The sequence below is a fragment of the Tachysurus vachellii genome, chromosome 9 (assembly GCF_030014155.1).
Source record: "Tachysurus vachellii isolate PV-2020 chromosome 9, HZAU_Pvac_v1, whole genome shotgun sequence".
Taxonomy (NCBI): domain Eukaryota; kingdom Metazoa; phylum Chordata; class Actinopteri; order Siluriformes; family Bagridae; genus Tachysurus; species Tachysurus vachellii.
Genome location: NC_083468.1, coordinates 20,236,082 through 20,242,868, shown reverse-complemented (window position 1 = coordinate 20,242,868; position 6,787 = coordinate 20,236,082). Strand labels below are relative to the sequence as shown.

The following is a 6,787-nucleotide window of genomic DNA, read 5'->3' as shown; positions in this document are numbered from 1 at the left end:
GCAAATAAAAAGAAATGACAAGATGGCACTTCAGTTCTGCTGAAAATAAATACAGAAAAGTAGTGATTAGACAAGCACTAGGTGGTTATGGAGTTTGGGTAAGAAGCTGGAAAGGTTTCAGATTGATTTAATTTTTGACATGATTGCAGTATCTGCACTGCTATTTTTTTTTACACTATCACCTCCAACAAATAATTTCCAGCACCCACTTCTTAATTTCTTTTCTTATTCATTTTCATATGGTTGCATCATTTGGCATTACAGACACATAATTTAAAACCAGATGTTCAATAAGGGAAATAAGTTCAATAACTTTTCTTTGCACATTTAGACAGGTACACAGAATGAGAGCAAACTGCAAACTCAAGACACGGACCAATCTGATAAAGCTGTTGTAATAACTGGCTATAAAGATACCATCACTGGCAAAGGTACAGGCCTTTCAGTCTTTAGATCCTTTTAAACTCTTAATCATCCGGGAGGTTACATTCAGCTTCAGACATTTGTATCTATTTTATCATGGCCTTATTAGCTATTAATGGGTTTTCAACTCAGTTCAATAACCTCACCCCCCATCTCTGACTTGTCAGGCTCTACTGCCTATAACCAGAAGAATTAATTACAATTGATTAAACTCATCTTCAAAAGAACCCGTCTCTCATCTAAAAATAATTCACAATTACTTTTTGTTCTTTAATCAGAGGTAGTTTTATCATTCCTTTGTAAAGGAAATTGTTTAACAAATGAGGAGATTTTTTCCATGGTTGAATGGTTGAATGACCAGGGAACAGGAGAACCTCTCTTTAATGATTCTCTATTGAATGCCGTTTGGAAATTTAAATACTCCTTATCATAGGCATTTATAATTGGATTTTAACCAGATCTTAAGAAGGTGCCATAGTGTGACAGTGTATGGTAATTGGTCTAAATGTTTCTGTGAATAGTACAAATACAAGTCAATCTCTGTGTATGAAACAAATCGCCCAATACTTAATTTGTGTGACATGAGGCCAAGCAGAATCTGAATATGTAGACAATTGGAAATCCTATATCGATATTTGCTTTTTATTCTTGGGTGCAAATAAACGATTCAGGAAGAGCACATCAGCTGTAACCTATTATTTTCTTTCTTAAGGCAGGTTACAGAGGACATTTTGACATGTAATTGATGGCTAATTGCTACTCTGTTTCTTTGAACCCATACTCAGGACAAAACCTCTAACACCTGTTAGAACTGATGGCTGGCTTTGTTCCATGATGCCGTCACCTAAGATTTTAATGGTAAGGACTTAGAAATTACCGTGTGAAATGGCTTCTATTGTTTTCTCAATTTGTGTGGCATCTATAAGTAAGAATTATTTGTACAGCTCTATAAAACTCTTTTTTTCTCTTTTCAATCTATAAAAGGTAAGGGATTTCAAGTGTAGTATTTGCATTTGGAATCTGTTATTGTTATAGGATTCTTTGGACTTCATATTGAGAGATATGCTAGAAAATCAAGCCATCAATAAGCTGAAATATCCAAACAAACCCATCATAGAGATATCAATAACATTAGCTGTGACCAAATGAACTATTGTGCATTATTAAAAGCAAAAAAGTAAGCTTAGAAACTTAAGGATTTAAGAGGATTGGCAAATCATGTTATACAGTGGTGGAAGATTTTTTCTCTTAGGTGAAGTAAAGCCCCATCAAACAAACAACCACCATGAGGTAAGAGTATGAATGCTGTGCAAAAGTCGACAGTCAGGAGACGTCATTACCATAGAAAATGTAGAAGGTTTACCACAAGATGTAAACCATTGGTAAGTCATAAAAGCAGGAAGACAAGATAAGAGTCAGCAACTCTTATCAGAATGATGGAACAGACAAGTATGGAGAAGGGAAGTATCTGCTCATGACCCAAATCATTTCATTAACTACTTTATCTTATGGTATATGCATATATGGGTGCCAGTGGAATTGATTTCTATGTATTTCCTGAGGATGTGACTGCAGCAGAAATTAATTCTGAAGTATATATATCTTTATATTATCTGCTCAGATTCAGCCAAATTGGATGGTGCTTCCAAAACCTATTAGACAATGTTTCACAGTGCAGCTGAACTATAACCAGAAGTGTACTTCAAAAGCAACCCAATACTTTTTTAAAAGCAAACATGTGCAATGTTTGATGTTTGATGACTGAACCTGACCTGCATCCAACTAAACATGTATTTCACTAGCTGAAGGCAAAAGACACAAGTACAAGAAAGAACTGAAAACAGGTGCAGTAAATAAAATATCTGACAGAGCATCACCATTGAAAAACACTATCCGGTGTTGTCCATGGGTTCTAGACTCCAAGCATTTGCAATTTTTGTTTATATAAATGAAATTTCATAAATAGATTTTTATCGAAAACATTCTTAAAAAGAAAGTACCAAATAGTTGCTTTGGCTAATCTGAATACATTTACTATCTCTCTGATAGGTTTGCTTTGATTTTTCAGCCTAATGACGGCTTGCTTCACTGCCAGTCACAGCTCTTTAGACTTCATAGTGAGAATTAACAGCAACATTTTCCAAATGCAGCTCTAGAGCTTTTATCTGCTTACTTGTAAGTGAAATAATCGGGCAATAAAACACTTTGCAAGATTGTTCAATTTCCTTTGGCCACTTGTAATATCCTATGGGTGTCTTTTGTCAAAGTCCAAGTATTTCTGCACATGACTGTATGTCAAGCACAAGTAATTCTCATAATCAAAGTAATCAAAAGGAAACAAATCTCCCCGGGAAGACTTTATAGACACCACACACACTTTTGGTAACCACTGGTGGACACAGAGCCATCATCTCAGGAATGCCAGATCTGACTGAGGAATGACCCATAGCATGGCATGATGCACACACATTCACACACTCATCCACAGCTAGGGGTAATTTCTCTATCTATTCATATCTATTTGTGAGTATGAGAAAACTAGAGAATCCAGAGGATACTCATGTAAAAAACATGCACAGACACTATACAAAAACAGTGATAGAACTGGGGAACCAGGAACTGTGAAGCGGCAGCACATAATTTGGGTGGAAAGAAAAAACTGCCCTGCTGATTTGCCACCTATTTTGATAGTGTACAGTACATTCTATGTTTTGGAATATATTCATATCAAACAGTGTCTTGTTTAAGTATTAAAATAATTGCTTTTAAAATTTCGAAAAAATTCTAAAAAAATAAAGATTTTCATAAAGCATGTTGAATTTATGCAGATCATGACTGTTCATTGTTTCATTATTTATTGTTTTGCGTTTAATAAATGTCTTACTTTGCCATCATCAAGGTGTTATACTGACTATTGAGAGCTATGACTGACATGCCAAGAGCCTGTTGATTTAAACACAGTTCTCATTATAGAGGTTAGATTGTGGATATACAGTACCATAATTCCTTACCTAGTATCATTATTTTAGTACACGACATGTCTGCATGCAAAACATCCTGGGGTGAGCTTCAGCTCTGTGTGTGTATATGTGTCTGTGTGTGCTCTGAAGTGCAACAATATAGTCATGGCAGTGCATTGAAATTCCTTAGCTGCCTGGAAGCGAGAGAGAGAGAGAGAGGCCAGCCAGAAGGAGTGGGCAAGAGAGATTTATTACTTTCTGTTAATCCTCTCCTCTTTGGTGTTCTGGTCGTCCATGGCTTACTCGTTTCCCTCCAGCACTCAGTCCCCGGGTTTCCTTCAAAAGGCTTCACAGTGCTCAACCACACAAAGCCAGGGGTAGATGAAAAGGACAAGTGACCCACAGAGGGCAGCAGCACACTGCAAACACTAACCTATAGCCTTGGGATGAAGTTTTTCAAATGCATTTGCCCATCTTCCCCTTTACCTCTTTCCCCTCTTTCTCAGGAGTATTCTCTTAGGCACTTGTAATTAATGAATCACTATTTACATCTAGCGGGTGCCCCCAACCCACTGCTCCTCCATCTCTTCCAACACCTGACAGAGGAATGTGCAAAGATTGACAGATCAGCTATTTCTGCTTAACGGCTTTAATTAAAGCTAATTTAGTTTGCTGATAGCATTCTCAGCCCCCTCTGTCCATTCCAGTTAGAGACAAAATTAGGTTCCTAACATCTTGGATCAGATAAGCCTATTGGGAAGGAAGGGTTATCTAGAGACAACAAAACCTCCTATGTTCCTATGATGCTTTGGAGTAGTTGTAGATATCCTATAATGCACGATGAACTCGAGCGATTCCCAAAGGTAAATACCCAAAGCCCAGAATGGTATAGATTGCACTAAAGATTAATCCTTATTCACATTTTGTCTCACTCTCTATTTCTTTTTCCTTCACTCCTTCTCTTAGAACCAGCTTCTCACTTTGATACCTGCATTAGTGCATCTTGCTGCCAGAGCACTCACTTTACACTAGTCTTGCCTATTTATTAATGTTTATTATTAAAGCACTACCCGAATGTCCCTTTAGTGACTCTCTGTTCTTTCTCTACTTAAATTTTTTTAGTGGATGCTAGAAACAGACAGTGTAATGCTCTAACAAATAAGAGATTTAGAATTTAAAAAGCATGAGATTCACTGGCTCAAATTAGATCTGCTGTTTATTTAAGCCATCTAACATCTGACCCCAATTATCATTGTAAAAGTAATACTTTAGCCAAAGGAGGCATTTTTAAAAAATACCTAGTTATGGAGTGCTTGATTTGTCTGCCAAGGACATTAAACTTTGATCTGCTCTCAATTTACTACCAGACCATTACTATGAAATAAAAATTCCATGTACGTTACAGAAAGTAGAGAATTTGTTTTCACCGCTCTGAATTATTCTGAAAATGCTGCAATTTTCTTGTAAACACTGCTGAGAAAAGATACTGTAAAAATCTGAACAGGAAATAGGTATCTTAGTCTTAGACTTTCAGCCATTCCATCAATATAACAGGCTTGTTTTCAGTTTTATCATTTATAGTCAACTATAGAATTAATGGCATTCTTAGGGAAAATAAGCAAGAAAATCAGTGACATTTAACATAATTAACATATTTAACAACTTTTTTCCAAGCTTTTTTATATAGTGTCTAATATTCTGAAATTAGCAGCAAGTCAGAGTTGGAGGAATCCCCAAAGATAATTAGTGGTGTTGTGGTCAGGTCTAAGTGCATGTCATTAATGTTTTTCTGTACTAACATTGCCAAACCATGTCTTGTTGGAGCTCCCTTTATGCACAGAGGCATTGTCATGCTGCAACAAGTTTGGGCTAGGCCTGTTAGTTCCAGCAGATGCAATTATAATGTATAAAGAATAAAGTATTATAAAAAGATGAAAAAAGAATGGAAATTCCACATTATTTTAAATGTTTAAAAGTGCCGTCTCTGGATAAAGCATTCCTTTCACAGTGGTATTTATGGTCAGCTGTTGCTTTCTCATTAAGGCTCTGGGTTACTGATCAGATTAAAAGGTTAAGGTTGCTGCCATAACTGGGCCCTTGAGCAAAGCCCTTCCTTAGGGATGTTGTACTGTATCATGACTGACCTTGAGCTTTCACCAAAAACTTCCTAACAAGCTGTGATATGCATTTAAATCATTCCTAACATTCAGAACATTCCTAACATTTAATAGACTTTCCTATAGGTATTGGGAAACAATATTGTGAAAATAATGGCATCATTAAACAGTAAAATAATTTTTTAAAACACCCTTCCAATGGTTGGCCTATTTTATCCAAAAAGGACAAGATCAGTTCATTAACATATGATTTGGCTTGAAATAACATTGTTTCTGGTAATGGCTCTTCATTTCTCTGTTTGTAGTTGAAGTGTTTATGTTTTGTATGAATAATTCATCTGTTACACCATGTTCTTGCTCTGTCTGGCAGATCATGGCCCAACTTTCTTGATCTGCAGAGAAAGGTCAGTGACTCTTCTGTTTCTGAACTGTGCAATCTTCACTACATCCTTGATGATCACAAAAATACTTTTATTTGTGAATTTTAAAAAGCCTCTAACATGAGATCATTCTCTGAGGGACATTTTGATTACTAATCCAATGCTGCCATTCAAAAAACACTTTGTCATAGTAAATGTCCCTTTGAAAGTGTGCATGAATGCTTCCTGTAATAAACAAGAAGTCTGCTTCCTGCTCCTTACAACCTGTCTGGCACGACTTCACAGGCCTACTGCAGTGTTTCATCAGCTACAATTATTAAATGATTATGACCTTTTGTTCTTATTACAGACAAAATGTAAGCAGGAGTTTCACTATCCACTATCTTCTTCTTTCTCATTTTTCTTAGATAAGTGATACTAACCTATCATGTTCGCCACCTTCTTTCAAGAAAGTGCAGATATTTTTAAGCTAATATTAATTTCTCCTTTCTAACTCGTTTGGTGCAGGTATTAATTTCCTCACTGGGTTGCCAACCCGCCTACCCTCTTCCTCATCTGTGGGCACCACACTGAGCCTTCCAAGAAAGAGTGTCTCCCTCTGTCAGTCTCAGTGAGAAACACTTTCATATAAATGCTAATCCAATTCAATCCATTCAGTCACTAATTCATGCACTTTTCTGATGGGGCAATGGAGAAGAGAAATTAAAAACAAGAAGCGAAAAAAAGTTGCTTTGGAAAGGCAAGGTGACTGACAGACACAGTTTGACAAACACATTTAGCTTGCATGTTGGATGGGAGAAAGAAGATAAAGAAAGAATACATTCAGCTCACTAATGCTTATTTATCTACCTGCCTGTTTGTCTGTCTATGTATCTACTTATCTATTAGATTCAGTCAATGTCACTTT

At 36.4% G+C, this 6,787-nt stretch overlaps 1 long non-coding RNA gene across 1 annotated transcript; it reads left to right on the top strand.

Moving 5' to 3' along the window:
• Window positions 1-1,241: 1,241 nt before the first annotated feature.
• LOC132851698 (uncharacterized) lies at window positions 1,242-6,487 on the top strand. The gene is made up of 3 exons (XR_009649054.1): window positions 1,242-1,281; window positions 5,871-5,904; window positions 6,388-6,487. It is a non-coding gene; the product is annotated as an uncharacterized LOC132851698 (long non-coding RNA).
• The last annotated feature ends 300 nt before the right edge of the window (window positions 6,488-6,787 follow it).